General features: G+C 40.4%; 1 protein-coding gene and 1 long non-coding RNA gene across 3 annotated transcripts in view; both read left to right on the top strand.

Moving 5' to 3' along the window:
• Positions 1-17154, top strand: part of LOC133470382 (cadherin-12-like) — a 132879-nt gene extending 115725 nt beyond the window's left edge. For both annotated transcript variants that reach the window (XR_009785967.1, XR_009785968.1), the window contains 2 exons: positions 12512-12625; positions 16957-17154. The gene's annotated coding sequence lies outside the window, so the exon portion shown is untranslated. The remainder of the gene's footprint in view (positions 1-12511; positions 12626-16956) is intronic.
• A 1013-nt stretch (positions 17155-18167) lies between these two features.
• On the top strand, positions 18168-22612 carry LOC133470189 (uncharacterized). The gene is made up of 3 exons (XR_009785905.1): positions 18168-18269; positions 19198-19282; positions 22498-22612. It is a non-coding gene; the product is annotated as an uncharacterized LOC133470189 (long non-coding RNA).
• Positions 22613-23071: the final 459 nt, after the last annotated feature.

The following is a 23071-nucleotide window of genomic DNA, read 5'->3' as shown; positions in this document are numbered from 1 at the left end:
GACACTTTATTCAGCGCTAAGCTAAGCTGCCGACGTTTCCATTTTGGCACTTTTCTCATTACGACGCCAGCAAATGGAGCGAGTTCAGCTCATTGCTTTCAGCCAGGAAGTGCTGTGTGCTCACAAACGCTTTATTCTAGAACTTTGACTGTTTAAACTCCGCCAGTGATTTTTAACGGTTAGATTACACAGAAAACAACAAGGCCAAATCGAGCTGAAGTTGGTTGGAAGGGTAAAGGATTTGTTAAAGAAGAACGCATGTACTTTTGGAGTAAATATAGTATAAGTAAAACAAAAAAACTATATTTTTTTTATTATTATTTAAAAAACTTTTTTTTTTTTTTTACATAGATTTTGGTTGAGCGGATGAAGTTAACATGGAACTTTGTGAGCCGTCAGGAATTTTTTGATTTCTGGTTCTTCAAAAAATATTTGAGATTCTTTTGCATTTAGAAAGATTTATGCCAATTGGGAAAGCCACTTCTGAACCTCTTAAGACCTTTGTGAATTCTGAGACATTTGGTCTGACCTGGTTTCTTGGTTTATGCCGAGCCATCATATTTTGCAGTCAAGTTTGAAGGATGCCTGAAAAATGGCTAAAATGACCCCAAAATGCATACTTCAAACTTCCTGTGTCTTTTGCCTTTTTCACACTTTTTTGGGTCTGCTAATAATAAACACTCCTTCCAAATTTCATGCTGCAAACTGAAAACAGCTTTGGGGGCTGAGTTTTCAAAACATTCATGAGCTGAGTTTTATGCTGTGTCATCAATCTTTGCTGTCATGCTCAACCCACACGCAACAATGAAACATTATTTGCAATTTAGTCTCAGCCATCTCGATAGTGCACGTGGTTCAAAGTTGGTAGCAATCAGATAAAATGTCTTGAAGTTTGAATTTGGAGCACCGTAGAAATGGCCAAATGACCCCAAAATGGCCACATCAAACCAAAATAGAAGACTTCCCATGACTTTTCTGGCATGGCTTTGAGACTTTTTTTGTGGGTCTACTCATGGCAGATTTGCCACCCAAATTTCATGCTGCTAAGTGAAACCGGCTTTGGGGGCTGAATTTTCCAAACGTTCATGAGCAGAGTTGTTCGTTTTGTGTTTCAGGGTGAGTCGTCAATGTTTGCTTTCATCCTCTTTCTACACGCAATGACAAAAATGGAAATGCTTTGCAATTTAGTGTCGACCAAATGTTATGCTTCTTTGTGAAAGTGGCTTCGGGGGCTGAATTCTAAAACAATTCCAGGTGGTGGGCGCTAGCAAAAAGAATTTTTGAGGCTCTGCCTACGACGACGACCAACTGTTAGGTTTTACCAAGATGAACACGCCTGACAAATTTGGTGAGTTTTTGCATGTGGGCAATCTCTCCAAATGTTGGCTTATTTGGCCTAAGAACAACAACGACAAAGAAACGACGCAATTAGAAGACCCTAACAACAATTAATACAAGCACAGGAGACACCTTAACGTAGCAACGTGTTTACACAAAACACCAATGCTGTTCATTGGATTCAACTTCCGGGAAGAAGTCTCATTAGCGCTTCCCGCGGATGACAGATAGCTAAAGCTACTGGCTTTCAAACTTCCCCCGAGTTTTGGACAAACTTTAATTCTGACTTTAGGGGAGATGAGGGGAGAAGAAAAAAAAAAAAAAAAAAAAGTCCGCACTTGACACCTTCTGGGAAGCGCAACCGTCTGCTATCGGGACCGAACCCTTGGAAAAGGAAGTCTGTCAGTCCGCCAAGGGCCGCCAATGTCGATCAAACCCCGCGCTTGAGAGCCCATCTTCAAGTGGAGGACATTTTTTCCCCGACACGGTATCTCTCCCGAGGGCCTTCGCTCCCTCGCTTGCCTGGAGGTGTAATTAACAAGCCGACATTATGCGGGCCAGCTGACAATCAACTCGCACCTCTGAGAGCCAATCTTTTGCGCACAATTCCTTCCTATCAGAAAACTCATCAGTGTTGTTTATTCTTAAGAGTTCCTCAGGGTTCCGGCGAGGATAATTAGCCATCAGCGCGCCGCCCCTTGGAAGCTGTCGGACCATATGGAAAAATGCCTGAAGCGGCGCTTCGTTCATGTGCCGATCAATCACAACAAGAAGAGCTTGTCCCCATTTATGCTAAAAAGAATTCGTAAGCAGTTAAAAATGACACAGAGCTACATTACGTAGTGAACCCGCTGATGATCTTTTATTTATGTTTTGGGTAGAAACTAACTAACGGATTTTTGTGCTCTTCCTGTATGCTAGCTGGCCGGCTTGACAGCGTGAACCGGAAGATTCCATTTGAGGTCCAAGAGGCAAGCCGAGCTCCTTGTACGCTTGTTGCCGGAGAAAGCAAGGTGGTAAACCTTACAAGATGATGCAGAGAAAGGTCCGAATCACAATTGGCAGTGATGGAAATTAACAGTTGATAAGCTGCTAACAGCTAGCGTCTCAACGTAAGGTACACCAAGTGTCCAACTAAAGTTAAAGAGTTGTTTGTTACGATCGTTCCTAAGGTTGGGGTCACTTAGAAATGTACACTTAAACTTTGAGAACACTTCCATGTGTCAAGTTTCTGTAATACAATTTTTTTTTTTAACCTCTGGCAGTTAACCACTTTGTACTATTTCAGGCTATTGTTCGGACTTGAGCTGCTTGACTTTCAATTTTAGTTTTAGCTTTTTAGTTAATTTAAGTTCGACAACTTTTGACCAGGAGTGTACAAATAAAATATATATATTTTATTAAAAAAATAATGGTAGTTTATATAGTGCAGTATAGTGTTCAATGGTGTGTTTTCATGGAAAACATGAAATTGTCTGGTTGACCCCAAACTTTCACACAATAGTGTGTGTATATCCAAAATGAGTATTTATGCAACACCGAGTCAAAAATGGAACAAAAGGTTTCATAGTAACCGAGCGTAACTTTCTTTGCGAACACTGACTGGCAAATATTTTAGGTTTCTCTAATGCAGGGGTGTCAAACTCTTTTGTCTCGGGCCGCATTGTAGTAATGATTTCCCTCAGAGGGCCATTAGAACAGTGAAACCATGTAAATGTTTAATCATCACCAAAACATATTATTACCATTACGCAACAAATTGAGGGATAACTAGTTTTGAAAACAGAAGACAAGGATAATAGTTTGGTCATGTATTGTTTAAGAAGAAAAAAGAAGGGTTTGGTAACAGAAAAATGCAATATCTCAACATTATTGTTTATTATTATGACAATTTGGAATTTGGGTACAGATTTGAGCAAAAATCACAGAAGTTGACGAAGCATGATTTGCTTTCGCGGGCCACATAAAATGATGTGGTGGGCCGCATCTGGCCCCCGGGCCTTGAGTGTGACACCTATGCTCTAATGCGTACTGTTGTAGAATCTCTCCACTGTTGGAAAAAAGGCGGGCTTCGCTTCGGCCTGTACGAGCCGGCACGGGAGCAAACACACGGCACGGGCGGAACGCTCCGGAATGTCGAGCACGGAAACGGCAGCTTATCCCGACAAGGTGACCCCGAAGGACGCGGCTGCGGCGGGCAGATAGGAAGATCAGAGAGGTCGGCCGTGACCGCCAGACTTCACAAGCTTTTGCCCTCACGCGTTCCGGAATGCCATAGCGTCCCTGCACAGACGCTGATTGGAGGGGTTTCATCTCAGATTTAAAAAAAATATATCAAAAAGCAGTACTGTACTTATGTCACAGGATTGACCACGTGGAAAAAAAATTAAGTCATGGACAAAAGTGCGGAGAGATGAAATGGAATGAAAATTACCACCTCGTACTTTCTGCGCATCGCAAAAAAATTTTTTTTTAAATCATCCTGAGTGACGTCTCGGTCTTCTTTTTTTGTCCGTTCGCTTGTGAGAAGCAGACAATGACACCTCTCAAGAAATGCTAAATACGGTTACAACAATAATTAAAATTTCAAAGGCTGATAACCATCTGAAATGTTATCAAAGAACGTAAAAATGAAAAGATATCGCTGTCATCTTGTCTACATTCCGCCACGTTTTGCAGCACCCGGACATTTGAGTTGTCGTCTCGCCATTGGAGTCGCGTCCACTTTTCCAACAATCGTCCTCTTCTGTTTTCTTTCTTCTACGACGACTCTTAGGAACCCTCAATATGGTAGTGACACTAACCGTCTGAAATGCTATAGAAGGCGGAAATACTACTATCCTCAGGGACGCTCAGGACATTTTGAACGCAATTCAATTTTTAAATGGTAATATAGTGATAAACACCTGAAATGTTATCAGCTCATCTGTAAAAACACAATGGATCTCTGTTTGTTTAGGGGAAGCTGAAGAACAACTACTAGTGATGCTAAATACTGAAGTAATGACCATTTAAATCTGAAAGGCTAATGCTAACCTCCAAAATGTAATCATAGTTTATTAGATGAAATTGTCACATAACGCTGTCCCCTTGACTGCCTTCTCCCACTTATTGTTTCTTTTCCGTTTGTTTGTGAGAAGCTGAAAAAAAAAAAAAAAATCAACAAATAGTTGCTAAATATGGCTGTAGCAATGATTGCAATTTGAAATTAATGCTAACTGGCCGAAATGTTACGGCATCTGCATCGTCTGAGCTCCGGTCGCAGTGCTCCATTGCATCGTTAAGTTTTGTAGCTGGCGTCTTTGCGGTCGCGTCCAACTTTTCATCTACGTTCTCCGTTTGTTTGGAAGAAAAACTCCCACGAAAACATTAAATAAAAAAAAGAAAAAAAGAAAAATTTTTAACGGTAACAATTCCCAGTCTGAAATGTCATCAGTAAAAATTGAAATCGGCAGTACAGTACAGTAGGTGTGATGTCATCATCTCGTTTGCTGTTGCAGTTCTTTCCTTCGTCTTCTTCGAGGCTTTGCTTTTTTTGGGGGAAAAGCCAAAAAACACAATACCATAATAATAATACAGTAATTGAAAATTGATGCGGTAAAAGTAACATTTAACAGGGTTTACGAGCAAACCATGATCAAATTTCATCCCGAACACGGAGAGCCTTTTATTTTTTATTTGTTTCCCCCCGACAGGATTTTAACATAAAGGTCAGCACGTGCCGGCGTGACTTATCTTCTTCGCTGACACAAAACTGTTTGATGAATATGTCAACAACATTCTTTGACCTTCAAGTCATCAGCACACCCTCGCACACTTCGGACGCCATTTTTCGCTCTTCTTTTTTTACCCTCCCGTTTTAATATCACATTGACAAGACATACAGTAGTTCTGCTAAAACCACCACGATTCTTTTTCCCTTGCTTCGCCGCGGCTTAAGTCCCGTGTAAGCGCTTTTAACTGACGCCACGTTCACAGCAAGCTCATGTTCCTCCCGACGCCAATGCACGTCAGCGGCGCCGACTTTCAACGCTCGTCAAATTCCCGTTTTTGTTCTGACATCTCGCAGAGATCATCTCTTGTATTTGGCGTCCCTCAAGGAGTCTCGCGGAATCGTGTCGGCGCGTTCAAAGCGCTTCAGCCGGCTGATGCCCCACTTAAGTGACAAGACAAGCGAGGGGGCCGGCGTTTGTCTCCCAAACGACGAGCCGCTGTGGAGAGACTCTCAATACTGAGAGTGAAGGCTGAGATGCATTCAACTTTCACAGCTCGGAATCAGAACATTTGCCCTGGACCACATCCCAGCTGTCCTAAAATCTCTAAATAGAATTTTAAATCTCAATATATATATACACACACACATCCATCCATTTTCTGAGCCGCTTCTCCTCACTAGGGTCGCGGGCGTGCTGGAGCCTATCCCAGCTGTCATCGGGCAGGAGGCGGGGTACACCCTGAACTGGTTGAGATATATATATATATATATATATATATATATATATATATATATATATATATATTAGGGACTGGTGGCCGATAAAACATGATACATGAACATGATAAACCTATTACCTATTACTCTTCCTTACTTTCGTTTTGGCCCAATTAAAAAGTGCTGATGTTTGGACATGTGACATGAATCTGACATCGCTACATGAGTTTTAATTAACAAAAGGCACTTTAAAGTGATGTGGACGCAGTCTTTTTTTTTTTTTTTTTATGGGGGGGGAATAAAAGTCGTAATATAATATTCCTAGAATAAAATTGTATTTTTGAAATTAAATATGACTTTCTTCCCTCATTAAACTTTGACTTTAATATCATATTTAACTTTATCTCAGAAAAATAACATTTTATTCTTTATTATTATCTTTATTCTTGTAAAAATTCAAAATATTTCCTGAGAAAAAATAAGATATATATATATTTATTTATTTTTTTTTTGAAATGGGCAACATTTTAATTCCTACGACATTTAGGGGTACACATAATCATGTTTAATTGGCGGTAAGATTTTAAGTACTGATTTTTCAATGTGTTTTGTCTTATTTTTTCACTTATCCTGCTTTTAAAGTGGGATTGTGTCTTGGTTTTCATTTAATCTTGTTTTAGATCATCAGCCTTTCTAGAGCACGGCAGTTTAGCTTACTGTATGAATTATGCTGTAGAAATAAAGCTGCTTTGCCTCGGCTGATTAGGGTCAGGTAGCTCCAGCCTTGACCAGGCGTTCCCACACTTCCCTGCAACCGAAACGTGCTAAAGTGCAACATGTATTACCGTATATCCAACGTACAAAATCAATACATTGGATGAAAGTTCTCGCTCACAGCAACACCGAACGTGCCAACTGTCCGCTCGGCCTCGGCATAACCCCCAGGGGCCGCCACGACGGCGTGCAAATCATCTTATGGCAGCAAAATCATGCTCGCGGCCTCCCGCTGAAGAAATGTCAATAATCCATTCACTTTGTTTTCCAGGGAAATAATTGCGGGAGGCTCGGGCGACAAAGCGGGGCCGACCTCTGCTTGCTGTTGGTTATCTCTTAATGAAAGACGAATACGGGAAACGCCACCTCAGCCTTTGTAAACTATATAAACGATGATGAAGAACAAAAAAAATAAAAAATAAAAAATGCCATCACGCATGAGCGGGTTCGAAGCTAATGCAGTGTAGGCCCCAAGTGTCTCGTTCCTCCGTTGGAGCATGTTAATGTCCTCGCCTGCAGCCTTGTCCTCATGTAGACTTTGATCTCCGTTAAGGAAACGCGGTTCATCTTCCACGCTTTGAACACAACTTGAGAATCACTTGAAGACAGCTATTAACTCATTTACTGATGCGGACGTTTCTATTGGTCAACAGGAAGCCAAACGTTGACTGCCAATGAATATATTCCTCGAGAACGTATCGAAGTACACAAAAAAGAGGCATTGTTTGTAAACCACCACAATGACGAATGGCATTGCTTTGAGCACAGCTCCTCAGTTGAAGACAAAGACTAGGCGGTGCATCTTGGCTCGTCACGACAATTACGCGGGGAAACAAACGTCAACGCGGAAGTCGGACAAGTTTAGGCACCGCACACTGACAAAATATGTATATGTGCGGGATAAACAGAGCATGTCGCGGTAGCAACTGACGTTCAACTCAAGCCTTGTGGTGAGTCACCGTCACTCACGACACATTTCTTAGTAGCATATCTGTAAATTGATTATTTTGTCATTTTGTTGGTCTTGTTCTTGTTGTTTCATGGTTTGACGTGACACAAAAACAAAGCAATATTAGCATCAAGGTCACTGTTCTGCTTGACATGTTTCTTTTCACAACCAAGCCATGTGCTACTGCGGATTACTGCAAAACAGAAAAGTGTAGAAAACCTTTTTTTTTTCCCCTGGTAAAAGAATAACAGTACCCGGAAATGTAATTTTTGTTGTGAAAGATCATGTGATACAACATTGCATTTCTGATTGGCCGTTACATCTGTAATTTTGCGACGACATTCACCTGCGTTTCAATTTTCAAGTCGCAGCAAAAATCGTTCCTGACGTTCGGCCACTCACGAGAAGTAGTTGCACACTGGCAAAAATAACCTCAAAACAAGAAAAGATATTTTTTAAAAACAAGACATTTCCTTTGAGAGTCACTGATGGTGTAGTGGTGCACGTGCCTGACTTTGGTGCAGGCAGCGTGGGTTAAGTTCCCACCAGTTCGAATGGTTTTCCGTGTCTATTTGTGCCCTGCGACTGACCGGCGACCAGTTCAGGGTGTAGTCTGCCTTTCGCCCGAAGTCAGCTGGGATAGGCTCCAGCGCCCTGCGACCCTAACCAGGATACGCGCTGTTGAAAACGGATGGATGGATTTTGTTTGTTTGTTTGTTTGCTTGTTTGTTTTGGAACTAGCATGAATTGACTTGATACGATTATGCCTTTTTTTTCTTGCTAAATTTATTTTATTTTTTTTTAAAGTCCGAACTGTCTTAAAATAAGTACAGTTTTCACTAGAAATAAGATAAACGCACTCGGTAAGTTTCTGCGTTTTCGCAGTGCACAACCCTACGCGCTGCGTGACAGTTCAATCGCGTTCGACCGTGTCGCTTGGTGTGCGGTGGGCCTAAGTCCAAGAAAAAGAGGCAGAGAAGATCCCCTACTAAACCTACAGAGCAGAGAGAATATATGCCTGGCTCATAACTTTGACTAACCCCTACAGAACAAAGAGCGGCACAATTATTCCGACTGTGCTCTCTTTTTTTTCCCCCTTCAGAAATCTTCGGCGCGTCTTTGCGTCAGAGCAGAGTTGACCCGCTGTGTGGTCGTGTTACTTTCAAGCACCTTCAATAATGTAGGAGCTCTCGGCGTCAAAGACGGCAATCGTGTTTCATTTTGCCGCCACGCCGCGTCCAATTTTCATGAGCCTTCGTTTACGGGGGTGAATAATTCAACTTTGATGAACGCCTGCCACATTCGTCACGTTTCGCCGCGTGTCAACGGCGTGGTACCCAATTGCAGTCTGCACGCCGCCAGCCTAATTATTCGCCTTTTATTTCTTCAAAAGCAAATATATGATTTCTGTCAATGTTGCAGTCGTCTAAAAAGAGAAGAGTGGTTCTTTATTCCCGATGCCCTCGAAGTTCACATTAATCTCCGCAAGTGTTCTCTTTAGAGCTTTTTCTCAAATTATTTTTCTAACTTATCGATGTCTTATTTCTTGGCTTGTCACATTGCACTTAGCCTCGGAGGAGCTGTGAAGAATATTATATTGAGTAAAAAAGTGCTTCTTCTCTGCTGACCGAGATCATGTACAAAGTACTTCACACAACGTTTATCAGTGTTTTGTTGTAACTTGGTCGTAAGCATGATCAATAATAGCAACAAATATGCTGATAAATAGAAATATTTAATAATGTGTCATGAAATTGTACATTTTGAAGTAAGTATTATGGTGATTTCTATTGCATTTTAACTATTTATTCATCATCTGAAGGACACAAATATATTTTCTTTGTGAGCTGGTTTCATGCGTTTTAAGTTTTAGTTTACTTAATTAAATGTAAGTTTATTTTTTATTGATTTTAAATTTACTTTTTTTATTATTTTTTATTTCTTCTATTTTCTACTTTTTTGTATTTTATTGCAAGTAGTTGCACTGTAAAATGTAGTGTATTTATTTTGTAATAAAAGTACTTTCGATCACAATACTAATACAAAACAAATGAAAATCAAGTATAATGAAACAATCATTTTAATTTCTCTTTAACCATTTTGTTGGTTAAAGAAATGTAATTAATGGTAGCTTGAAATGTTTTGTCTACAGTTTGACAAGAAATAATATAATAACAATTAAATTAGAAATTGAATTAGTAATTAAGTCAACATTTGATTGTCACAAGCAAAAATTGGTGGAGGATATTCAGGCCAATCCGAAGCCTCAAGAAAGGCAGTAGTCAAAATGTGAAACTTGTGAAAATAATGTGAATACAAGTTATCAATAAAACACACAAAAGACAACTACAGAAAAAAATGGGCAGTGCCGCTGAAGAAAAAAAAAAAAAAAAAAAAGCAATTTAGTCGTATAGCGCTTCATTTTTTGACTCCCTGACATACTATATCTTAAAACTCATTGCCAAACACCTTGACCCCCGAACATACTATACATTTAGCGTCTATTCTCGCTCATTACTTTTGTATCTTTAGGTCATACTCCCACTCGTTCATTCTATAGTAGGCACTGGGCTCGCCCCCGTACAAACTATATCACACCTGACATAGTAGGACCTTTTCTCCTGTATCTATTGTATTTTTTAGCTCATAGCTTATTAGTTTTTGTCCTGGGCTTTAGATTTTGCCTCGCTCCCTAGCAAAGTGTATTTTTAACTCCAAACTATCTTCTTGGTCGATCTTTCACACTAACAGACAATTAGCTCATCACGCGATGATTAGCTGGTAAACAAATTTGAAACTTGGCCGAGGAAGCGAAGATTCTCGGCCAAGTTGGCCGGGAAGCGCTTGAAGAGCCTTGAAATGTAAGCGAGTTAAAAGCACAGCTCATATGTAACATTTAACGATAGTCTTCAAAAGGAAGGGAGGCCGTAATTGCGTCAGATGATTAAAGATCACATTAAAGTTTTTGCTAAATGGACCTTCACGCGGCCGGCGCACTCGCGCTCTCTCGGCTGTATTGGAATAACGCAAGTGTGCACTTAAATTGATGAATATTATGAATGTTAGCATGTGCAGATTATCAAGTTGGTGATAATGAACGCAGTCAAAGTTGACTTTGAAGCATCTGAATCAGCATAAATGGTCGCCGGGAAAACGGCCACACAGTGATTGCTTTAGCTCGTGGCCCCATGCCTCCACGAGCTAGCCACTGACAGATAAAACTGAAGAGAATTAAACATCGTGCAGCATATTTAAACACCGATATGTTCAAACAAACTATATGCTAAAGTCAGCTAGCTTATTGCTAACATGGAATGCGAAACACCATAAACAGGCTAATGAAAATTAGCATAGATGTTACGATAACTATAACCCTTGAAAGAAATGCTACTTGAACGCACACAGAGCAGCAACACATACAAACAGAGCCAGAATTTATTTTCCTCTTCTTCTTGCTGTTAAGTACATCACATCTCTCCCAGTAGAGCAGGGACGCCAAAGGTCATACATTTGGTGGGTCATAAGGTTTGCTGCTTTTGCTATTAAGTCCAAGTAGTGCGACGATGGCCTCAGGTTGAACTTTTACCCGAGTGTGACATCATCATGGAGACGCGTGAGACGTTTCCCGGGCTGTCTGCGGTTGTCTTCTTTAGACATTCTCTGTCTTGTTGTTGTGGTTGTGTTGCATGCTGGGACATTCCTGGCATTTGTTTACGTGGCGTTTCGCTTCATTTCAGCGCTGAGGCGGCCTCCTGGCTCCTCCTCCTCTCAGGTGGAGTTGCAAACACTTCAAGTTTGTCCCGCAATGATGCAGAAGCTCATTTATGTGTTCTCTCTTTTCTCTCTAAAGAATCCGCTGACCTAAATCGCCTGTGATGGTGCTACTATTAAGGAGTTATTTTTAGTCCAATCAAGCCTCCAATGTGAATTCTTCCCTTTGTGATGCCCTCATTTTTTTTTTTTTTTTTTTAAAGACAGAAACTTCTCTATTGTTTTCTGTATCGCAACAGTAAAATAAAAACAAGGGCAGCCTGAGAGCTTTAAATGTGAGCTCAGACACAGTCAGTGTCAATAAAATAAAAGATTTTTAGTCCATTGAAGTTACAGAACAAGCAACCTGAATACTTTTTCATGAATTTTGCATAAATATTTTCCATATTACGGTTTTATGACGCCAAGTTGTATTTGTACTTTTTTATTTTTTTATTTTTTTATTTTTTTGTATTTGTACTTCATTCGGCAGCTGTTCTCACACTAAATTTATACTAAATGGGCAGTTGAAGGCCAAACGACTGAACAAAAAAAAAAAAAAAAAAAAAAAGTTGAATACATTTTTAGTTTGCAAAATAATTTCAACGTTTGTAAAAGGCTTGGAAAGTGTTTTTAATTTAGAACGTTTTGTTTATTCATTTATGTATTTATTTTTCCCAATTGAAAGTCAGTTTTTTTTTCAATTTTGTCCATTTGTTTTGAATTTTGTAAATGCATTTCTAATATCATATATACATCAATAAAATTTTGTAACATATCTATTTTGTTTTTTAAAAAATAGATATTTTTTAGACAATTACAACTAAATTTGTTTCCAATTTTGTTAATGTAATATTTCACAACATAATGTGTTGTGTTTGTCATTTTTTTACTAGTTTTTAATTTTGTAAATTGTGTGTTTTATAATGTAATTTTATTTTGAATGGTGTTATGTTTTTTTTATTACCCTTTATGGATTTACTTTCAGATATAAGAGTGATTTTAATTTAGCACATCTTGTATTTTACTGTATTTTATCTGTTTTGACCCAAAATCATTCACATTGTGCTCTTTCTCCATAATTTTTATACTTTTCAGCCACTGTAGTAGATAGCGAGTCTTATATCACCCAGTGACCAACAATATTCCTGAGAGACACTTCAACATGTTATAGACCATCTTTCCTGAAGACTGGAAGATGCAAATTGTCCCATTATGTGAAATTGTACCTGAAAGTAGCAATTGATTATTCTTTTTTTAATTCCCAGAAATGAGAAATACAGTGGGGGTCTTCCCGTGTGGCCCTATGTAAGACAGAAGCGGTGTTGTTGCTTCCAGGAGAGCCCTTGGATGCCGCAGACGCAAGGTCACGGCGTTCCCAGGTGAGCACATCAGTGGCAGGAAGCATTTGTACGGCGAAGCTATGAAGCACGGCGACGGGACGAGTCGGAAGAGAATTAACGTGCAGAAGGCGGGGAAAAAAGGTTGCGGGTGACCTCCGGTGTCCTCGCAAAGCTCCAATTTCCTTTTTGTAATCCCCCGCAGAGTAACCTGGGGGGGGGGGGCGGGATTTTCACGCAATTCCCCTCGGGAGCAAATGTCTCCTGAAATGTCAGATGGCTGCGAAGATAGTCGCACCTTCGGCACTGTTAGTCCAGGAAAATAGAGTCAGTGTGCTTCTTTTTCAGGCACCGCCGTCACGTTCTCACTCGTTGCTTCTTTTATTGGGTTTTTGGGTAACATATTGCCGTCATGCTTTCGCTCTCTATTTGCTTTCCGGACATTTGCGGCCTCTGCTTCTTTTTCAGTCTTTCAAACGGATTTGACAGGAGTGTGCTACATGGAAGCCTGAACCTGAAAAAAAGTCCTTTGAATTGACTTGTACTGTACATCAGGTGTGCGCATGATTAAAATGTGGTAAATTCCTGTCATTAACGAGGGGAAGAAAAAAAAAAAAGACAGTTAACCAATGTACATTTTCAAGTTACGTAAATTCAAAAGGACTTTTTTTCAGTGCGCAAGAGTGCAGCAAAGCACCGCTGTTGTCTAAATGAAGCTCCTCAACTCACGTCAACATTTGGCACCAAAATGAGGCAAAAGCACTACTTTGTGTCGAAATGAAGCTCCTCAACTCACGTCAACATTTGGCACCAAAATGAGGCAAAAACACTACTTTGTGTCGAAATGAAGCTCCTCAACTCACGTCAACATTTGGCCCCAAAATGAGGCAAAAACACTACTTTGTGTCGAAATGAAGCTCCTCACCTCACGTCAACATTTGGCACCAAAATGAGGCAAAAGCACTACTTTTGGTCTAAATGAAGCTCCTAAACTCTCTTCAACGTAGATACTTGGCACCGAGCTGATACAAAACACTGTACTACATACAACACAACCAAGATGCAAAGTAGCAAAGCACTACTTTTGTCTTCATAAAGCTCCTCACCATGAAATGAAAAAGGCAGAAAATAATTTGAGAATGTGCTGATGTCAATTTCAACTATTTATAAAATATATATATAATAAAATAAAGATATGGCTTTTGGCCTGAGGACAAAAAAAAATAATTCAGTGAATAAGCAAGGATCGGCGAATATGTGCATTTGCGAATGCCGAACTACAAATATGCGGGGATTCACTCCATACACTACATAAACATCGCTTTCAAATCTCTTCTCCACTCCACATACCGCCAATCATGACCACGATCATATTTTTGTTGCATTGAGACTTGCTGAAGGAGTAACACGTTTTATAACCAAATTCCGGGAGGCGATGTACAGATGTGAGGAATGTGTGGTGATTGTGTTTCGATCTGCAGCGGCCGTTCGCCGGTGGTCTCGTTTAGCGGCTTATGAAAATCTCCTGCGGCGCGGCCTGTCCCTAAAGATGCCCTTAACCCCCGCGACGCCTTCGCCAGGCGCTTTATTATCAGAGGGAAGATCAGGCAACATATTCCAAAGCTTGGAACAAGAAGAAGAAAAATCCGCAGTGGCGGGTCACAGCGGTCCCAAAAATAAAATTAAAAAATAGTCAGCTTTAAGGGAAAGAATGTCACAATGTGAGCAACTTGACATAGATGGAAGCTGTGGGTTTTTTTTCTTCTCTTTTGTTCTTTCAGCTTCCAGACAAAAAAGGCCACAAGGTGTTCTTCCTCTCAACAAGAAGAAAAAGACAGAATGTGCTCACAGAAATTCAATGTGATCTTTGTCCATCAGAGCAGACTTCAATTTGTCCTGCAGACAGAACCGCGCTCTCTCTTTTCTCTTTCTCCTTTTATACGCACAATCATATGGGTCCAATTTCAATTTACTACAGCAGGCTGCTATCTGCTACATGCGATCAGAAAAGGTCTTTAAACTGGGTGAAGCAGCATGAGACTCATTAGCTAAGGTTACTTTTGTGATTCTGTGTTTCAAGCAACTGTAAACAATTTGTTGTTTTAGCATTAGTAGATCATTTCAAGGAAATTTACAAGAGCAAGCAGCTACAGTACGTGATCAGATATGTCTTGGTGAAGCAGCATTTGGTTATGTTTGAACTCTCTGTTGCGAGTAATTGTACAATTGTGTGTTTGTGATCACGAGACGTTAAGAATTTTGCCAGAGCAGGATGCGACGTGATTGGATAATTTGAGTGTAGCAGTATGTGGCTCATTGTATGAAGTCATCTTTAAATGTCCTCTATCAAATAATTGGAACCTTTGAAAATAAATTGTTTGCTTGTTTCAAGTTATGAAAATGCATTTTCTTTAGTGTAATTTAAATTTACAGCAGGGCACTGAACTGAAATTGATTCATTTTGACCAGAAGATTTCTTTAATTGAATGTGATTTGCACATGCATTGTGGACTTGAATGAAATATGAATCAACATTGAATCTTGGTACTGTTACAGGTAGTTCAAAGTCATTTTTGTCCTAGATTGGATGTAATATTCAGCCCCCGAATCCGACTCACTATTGTCCGGCGAGCGCAGGCCAGCTAGACGCTAGCCTACTGGTGACGGGCGGAACTGCTGCTTAAACGTTTATATTTCTCTCAGATAAAACAGAAAGACGCCATAAAACGTTAAATAACGACGGTAAAAGCCTGAGACCTGCGTGATGCTTGCACGCATGTATACGAGACTCAGGCGGATAACCCGTCTGGCTAGCCTCGCTCATCTTCGGGAAATTTCCCTCCCTCCACAGACTCCCAAAACTCATAAGCGTGGCAAAACAGACAACGTGCTTGCTCAACGTTCTTCCTGGGAAACTTGTTAAGGAGCTCTTTTTAGTCTTGGGACCTTCCATCTTAAATATTGTTCTCATGTTTCTCACTCTCCTCTGGCACTGTACCTGCAGCTTTCAAGACTGCCGTTATTCGACCCTTACTATGAAGACCCAGTGTCGACACTGACAGTCTCTGCAATTAAACGTTCAAGAAATGACACTAAATGAATCATTTTGATTGAATCAAAATATTAACTGTGGCAGATTCCATTTATTTTGTTGGTTTATTTTTTGGGTTATGCAGCGTTTAATTTTTTTTTCAGTGTAGTGAATGCAATCATAAGGCACATACTGGTACTACATAAGGTGGGCAACAACATAGTGCCCACACACATCGCTAGCCAGACTTCGCGTGTAGCTACTCCACATTATTACATTTCCGAGGGTTGCAAGGAAGCCATTCTTTTGTTTTTCCCACCCTAACACATTCTGACTGCAGCTTCGACACCCGCTGCCTTGTTGCTGACCGACTCAAATCTCAACCTGGGAAAAAAAATGAAATCATTCCCACGTGATGGACCCTGGTCACATGATCGCGTGCATTCATGTGACATGAATCATCGTGGCGGCCGCTACGAGAGTGTCTGCGAGCCAAAACATGCCAGCACCCATAAGAAGCTAATTGACCACCTGATGGACTATTTTGCTCTCCAGCGCTTCCAAAATGCACGCAGTGTGCACCTTCAGTGTGTGTGTGTGGTGTGCAGTATGTGTGTGTGTTGTGTGTGTGTATATATACCCCTCAGCTGTTTGCATATTATGACTCATGAAACATCCTGGCAGGTAATTGGAGGAGAGCCACGCTCAATAAATTTCTCATAATGATTCATGTCTTTGGCCTGGCAGCGGTGTGCCGTCTAAACGCGACAAAGGACTCGCACCTCGGCACAGAACAAAAGAAATAAAGATTCAAGATGGTAGTTTGAGTTTATGACGAATATTTCAAGCCCATGCTTAAACTGACGAAGTTTGATTGGATTCATCGTGGCGGAATCGTAGCCACTAAAGTAAAAGTACACACGTACCGATAATCGGGCAGAATTTGACCGATTCCCTTCCAAATGAAGTCAACAAATGCCTGATTGTCGGATGTGTCTAACGATGATTATCCTATTGTGTTGGGTGTCTTACCCTTATGTACAGTTCAGGTCAAATTTGACCTGTTTTGACATTTGACAGCAAATAAAAAAATTTAAAAAACATTTCTTTCATCCTAAAATGTTTTGCCTTTTGCTAAAGTGACCCAAAAGACACACAAATTGAAATATGTAAAATTGCCATTACCATAAAATGCTTGATCCGTGTCTACTAAAATGAAATTTAACATTTACCAGTGTGTGGTAAATCAAGGAAAGCTATTGTACCGGTATGGTGGGTATCTTGAAACTGTGAAACTGTACATGCCATAAGTTTTTTTTGTGTTTTTGTTTCCCCCCCACAGATGGTGGTGAGTTGTCGCAGTGTTCAAGAGGGAGCCTGAAAAAGTGCCGGGAACTGTGTGCGTTTCCATGACATTTGTTGACGTTCCCGCAGAAACATGCACCTGCTGGTCTTGGAAGGGTCATGGGGGAATCTCAAAACAGTCAAAGACTACAACAGCATAAGAATGACCACGCAGGGGGTGCCTTAACACAGGCGTGAGATCTGCACCTGCAAAAATAAATACCTGCAAAAATACACTTTCCTTTTTCTCTGCAACTGTGATTAAGGATTAATCATCCATTTAGGGTTATCATTTCTGTCGACCCAATTATACATTACTCGTGCACTCACTGTAGTAGTCTCGCCACGCTATACTATTTGCATATCTGTTGTTTACCAATACTGGCCACTCATGCCAGAGCAGCGTCTGCCCCATTTGCACACTGATTGAGGAGTATCTGCAACATTTGCACAATCAACGTTGTCTCAGATTATCGCACGACTTGTCACTTTAAACTGCATATGATCTGCTCCGAAAAATGTCAGGTACGGCTGTGCTGTACGAAGGCAATCTAGCAAAAATAGAGTTATTTGGCTCTGAAGTTGCTTAAAAGATCTCAGTGTTGCATTTTATTTTTTATTTTTTATAAAAAGATGCAACACCTTTTTATTACTTTGCTAACGTCATGGCTGAGTGTTTATTGTTTCTTTGTTTTAATGTCAGCAAGGGTTGACTTGTTTCGACGCTTGTATGACAAATACGATTTTAAAAGTGAGATTTGAGGCAAATGTGTGACACAAAGTAGCAGTGTTTATAGTGTTAATCTATTTTTACACTTCTATAACACTTAAAAACGTACCCAAAAAATTTTTTTTCACACATTGCCGACAGGCAGTTTAACCTATTACAGTTATTCGACAAGTCATATATTTGTAAAATTTAATTTTCGGGGGGAATTACCCTCTGTTAGTCACTGTTAAAGTTACATATTCGCTGTTTTTTTTTTTTGAGGAACCCTTATTCGCTGGAAAAAAAGAAATACAATTTTAAAAAACTGATCTACAAAGCCCTGTGTAAAATATGAGTATTGTTTTGGGGCCATCTCAGTGTTAATGAACTATTTTGACATGAGTGTGGAGATTCATGTGTTTTGACATGTGTTGTCCCCCGCAATTAGCGGGGGTTCATTATATATTCAAATTTTTTTCATATATATATATATTTTTTAGGAAATCAGATGGATGACGTTCCGCTGTGTTTCGTTGACCTTATTTCAGCTACAAGTGAGGGTGAAAATAGTACAGACAACGGTGAACGCTATACAAAAAAAGGTTGGTAATTGCCAACAGATGCCACAAGGTGGCTGCAAAGCACTTTTTTTCTATTCGACAAGTCTATGGTCTGACTAAATGAAGCTCCTCCCATCAGTTCAACATTCATTCATCACTCAAAAGTGAGGAATTTTATCATTTTCATTTGTGTAGGGCAGATTGTTGTACGTTGGATTGGTGTACCTAATGTGTCCCGTGCGTGTAATTGCCTGACATTCTTCCCACGCTTTCTCCCTCCCGATCGCCCGTCGTCGCCGTCTGCAGCCGTGCTCGTCAGACCTAACGAATTGTCATTCGGCCGTGCCGCGAGCGTCGTGTCAAGCTCGTTCTGTTTCAAGCTGAGTGTCAAATTGACATTTTGGGCAGACGAGTATTTTGTCGAGGAGCGCCAAACTTTTTCTACCAGGCGGCAAGAAAGAGTCAAGAGTGTGACATCCTGTCTGCTCATTGCGCAGAGGAAGGAGATCTCGCCGCTGTTGCTGAGGAGATTTTAGACAGGAAAGACAGATCAGAGTGGTGTAGGCCTTACCTCCACCAAGGCAAAACTTTCCTAATTTTGGATCGGCAGCAGATTGTGCATCGTTGTGATGAACGCCTCCTGTTTATGGCAGGATTCAGATATTATTCCATGAAAAAAATTAAGCAAAATAAAAACGTCTGGAAAGACAGATTGTCCCCAAATTTGGAATGTAACCAATTATGGATGTTTTTTAAGGTTTAAAAGAAAATCTATCCTCAAATTGCGCCACGCTGCTACTAAATATTGTGTAAAAAGTATTATTTTTCATAATCCTGCTAACATAAACGCAAATGCAAACATAAGCTCTTTAGGGAGAAACAAATCAATAAAGTATTTTTTGATGATTCCATTTAGTTTATAGAAAAGTGTCAACCACTGTATTCTTTTTTCCCCCTCTCTTTGGGCCAGCTGACCTTGATTAATCCCCTGCAGCTATTTCTGCATTCCTCCGACGAGATGATACATGGCTCCGACGGCCGCGCGGCTGCACAAAGTGAGTACATTATTATTGGGTTTTTGTTTATTTTTTTTGAGGGGCTGGGGTATTTTTTTCACACCGAGAGATACCGGGGTCTGCAGCTGCAGACTATCAATGATTGCACATGGTAAAAAGAAATTTTAAAAAAGGTGTTATAAGTGCTGGGTGTAGCGCGAGGTAATAAAAGCCATTCATCGTGGTGTCGCTGAAGCGTGCGGCCGACCGAACAACTTGCGCTAAGCTGCCAATGAAGCCGCCCATGCTGGTTTTATTAAAATGATCAATAAAGTCACTTGATTAAGGATGGAGAGCATTTGGGGGCGACAGAGGGCAGCTCTGTAGCTACATCTCGAAAACTAATAGCAAGAAATGTGTGATTAATGCATCCTTTTTTAAAGAATATATGCTATCATTTTTCACAAAGTAATAACTGGAAACAAAAATAATATGAACTGATCCTCATATTATTTGATTGTGCAGTGGTGCCTTGAGATTTGAGATCAATTCATTCCGCAACCACATTCACATCTCAAATCATCGTTCCCCATTGAAATGAATGAAAATGCCATCAATCTGTTCCAGCCTCCCCGAAAAACCCAACAAAATTGTTTCTGCACTAACGAAAATAGCTCTCTCTAATAATTAATTTCATAAAAACATTGTGGTAATATAATTAATAGACTGTAAAGAATTAAACCGTTTGTGCATCATTATTAATTAATTGCGGCTCCTCCTGTTGGCCAGTGGGGGTAGTATGATAGTCATTAAGAAACAAAGAAATGACGAGTTTCACAGTTATTCATTAAACTGCAGTAATATTAGTCATTTTTTGCAGACGATTAAGAAAATATACCTGTGTGTATTATTTTCTCCATGTACACTTTTTGTGTCCAAATATCCGTTGCTAAAAGAGATAACGCCAGAAATATCGATGCTATTCGTTAGCTTGACTTTAGCATTAAGCTAGCGGAAGGCAAAGTCATCACTGTATAGCATTTTTTTCCCACTGAAAAGTATTTTTCAAGTTAATGAGACACAGTTTACATCGGAAAATTCCAAAATACGTCACAGTAAAATTTTCATTTTGACCAATAAATATCTTAAAATAGCCCAACAGTCCATAGAATGAAAAATTACAGCATACATTTCACCCTCTCCCAACAGACATATTGAAATCAGTCAGTTTTGTGAGTGTCTCCACCCCTTACCCTACCCCCCCCCCCCCCCCTCGACTGCAGGGTTCATCTTTGCATTACTATTGGCCAAAATTTGGCCCAATTGTTCATCTGTGTGTCCTGAGATTTCGTGAGCAGGTAATCCAGAGACCCAAATATGCGTAAACAAGCATCAAAACAGAGCTACCCCATAGCATCCTCGAGCTAGCGTGCGTAACACTGGGAATGAAACCAGTGTCTGTTGCCGTTATGCAAATGTACTCCATCACTAAAGTGATTTGATTGGAAAGGTGCTCGGCAACACAGCGCAATAAAAGATCCAAGGGAGACTTCCAAGAGTGCCGACTCGGCAGTTTAACAGGTAAACACGGAAACCCATGCAGGCGCGGCTCCTGCGGCGTCGCTTGTTAAGCGCGAGGCGAAGGTTATTGAGAAGGAGATCCACTGTGAGTAGAATGAACTCTGACCTCCAACACTGTCTGTTTATCAAGATGCAGTGGGGAAAGCTCGTACAGCAAAACCCGGAACGTCCAATAAGATAAACACATTTCGACTATCTCGCCGGAGCAGATCGAGCGCCGCTGATGAATAAATGTAGCGCGCGGCCTCACGCTCGCGGGCCTCATCTTCAACGCTGGACAGGAAAAGCTGCAAAAACGGGATCAGGCGGCCCGGTGGATGTCATCCCAGTGGAATTTTTCATTCACTGAATAAACGCAACATCTGGAAGTTTCTCATGCCTAATTCACAGACTTTTTAATGCGGGAATATCATATTAATAAAAATGTTTTGTAAAAAAGTTACCATCCATCCATTTTCAACACCACTCATCCTAGTTAGGGTCGCTGGAGCCCCCTCCACTCCCATTATTAAAGCAAGCACAGAATGCAAAATTAATAAAACCCTTTATACAGACAGGTGCAAACCCAAGTGTGAACAACTAAATACAATAATAATAATAATAATAATAATACAAGTTCAAAAAGTTGCTAACTGAAACTGGCTTTGGGGGCCGAATTTGACTGAGCTGGCTGAATAAATGAGTAAATAAATAAATGTTTGTTATTTCTGCAGAGTCTTAAACATATTACACATTCTTTATTTAAAATACAGATATGTAGACGTACAATATAACAATCCTCACAGGTATATATTCTTTATCCTCTGCAAAGAACGACTAATTTTACTGCAGTTTACTGAGTCACAGTAGTTGCGAAACTCTTCTTCGTTTGTGTCTGCATGACTGTTTTATACTGCCCTCCGGTGGCCAAGTCATGACCTCGCCCGATCCCCAAATCCGCAGCTAATTGACGCCCATCATAATTGCCTTGGAAAAAAAAGTTGACATATATTTTTTTTTAACCCATAAAATTCTTGAATATGCAGGGATATACTGACAATTAGCATTTTCAGAGTTGGTTCCCCCCAAAAATAAAAAGAAAATATTTAAAAACAATTCAAGGATGTGTGCATCATATTTTATTATGATATTACGATTTGTTTATATTTTACTAAAATATTATAGAGAGCTATTTTTCTTATTTAAAAAAACATTTTTGTTGGGTTTATTTGGAGGATAGAACAGATTAATGGCATTTCCATTCATTTCAACGGGGAACGTTGATTTGAGATCATCGCAAGGGAACTGTGTTGGAACATTTTATGAAGTCTCAGTAGGAGTACCGTAAAAGTACAAATGGGCATTGCTACTCGACTGTATCTGTATTGCTGCATCCCTAGCGCCAAAGTTCCATTTTCACCAGGAAATGCTTTTGCGCAATGGAGAGTTCTCAAAATCATGTTTTATTTTGTTTCAGTATCATATTGATGAATAAATGAATTTCAAGAGGGCTGTCACAATGCTCTGGGTGTAAATAAAAACCCTACAAAGGCTCCGATGTTTTCCATCACAAATAGTTTGAAATGGAAAAGAAAATAATGTTATGTTCTAAACACAGCGCTTTGCTGATATCTCAGCTTGCTTTCCTCTTTATTAATTCCTCCGCCCACTGCAGAGGGTGAAGCCATCCATCATTTTTCTGTGCTTCTCTGCAGCGCGCCACTTTTTCCTCCCCTCATGTGGAGAAATCAGCCCAGACGTGAGAAAACACTACCTGGCCATTTCACCGTCAGCGCGGCATTCAGTTGGAAAAGAAAGCCGAGACGGAGATGACGAGCCGTTTGCTTTGGCTGTCACTCACGTTTAGCCGGCGGCCAAGTGGGAGCGGGATGCTGCTCTTCTGACTCACTAAAACGCGGAAAAACTGTCTATGCGAAACCATAATCCAACTGTCTGCTCTGCATTAGCCGCGATATCGCATCAACATTTGGACGTCGCACTCGCAAACGCAGATGGCGGCTCGGAACGCCGCTCCAAATCCAAATGGGAGTGAAAAATGGCTGCCATACAAAAACGTCGATTCCAGCCTCCAAATGTGGTCTTCGTGCCGTTATTTTGGATTGGAATGAAAGCAAACGTAACCCCCGACGGGAAGAAGTCGCAAAACAAACGTCTGTTCGTATTGTTTTCCAGCATGGAAAACAAGCGGTCAGGGGAAAAGGCGAGATGCCGAGGCGCACATTAAAAACAAAGCAATAAAAGCGCGTTCTCAGCTACTTAGGTGAAATT

Source organism: Phyllopteryx taeniolatus, chromosome 20 (genome assembly GCF_024500385.1).
Source record: "Phyllopteryx taeniolatus isolate TA_2022b chromosome 20, UOR_Ptae_1.2, whole genome shotgun sequence".
Lineage (NCBI taxonomy): Eukaryota > Metazoa > Chordata > Actinopteri > Syngnathiformes > Syngnathidae > Phyllopteryx > Phyllopteryx taeniolatus.
This window is presented reverse-complemented; position numbering and strand designations above follow the sequence as displayed.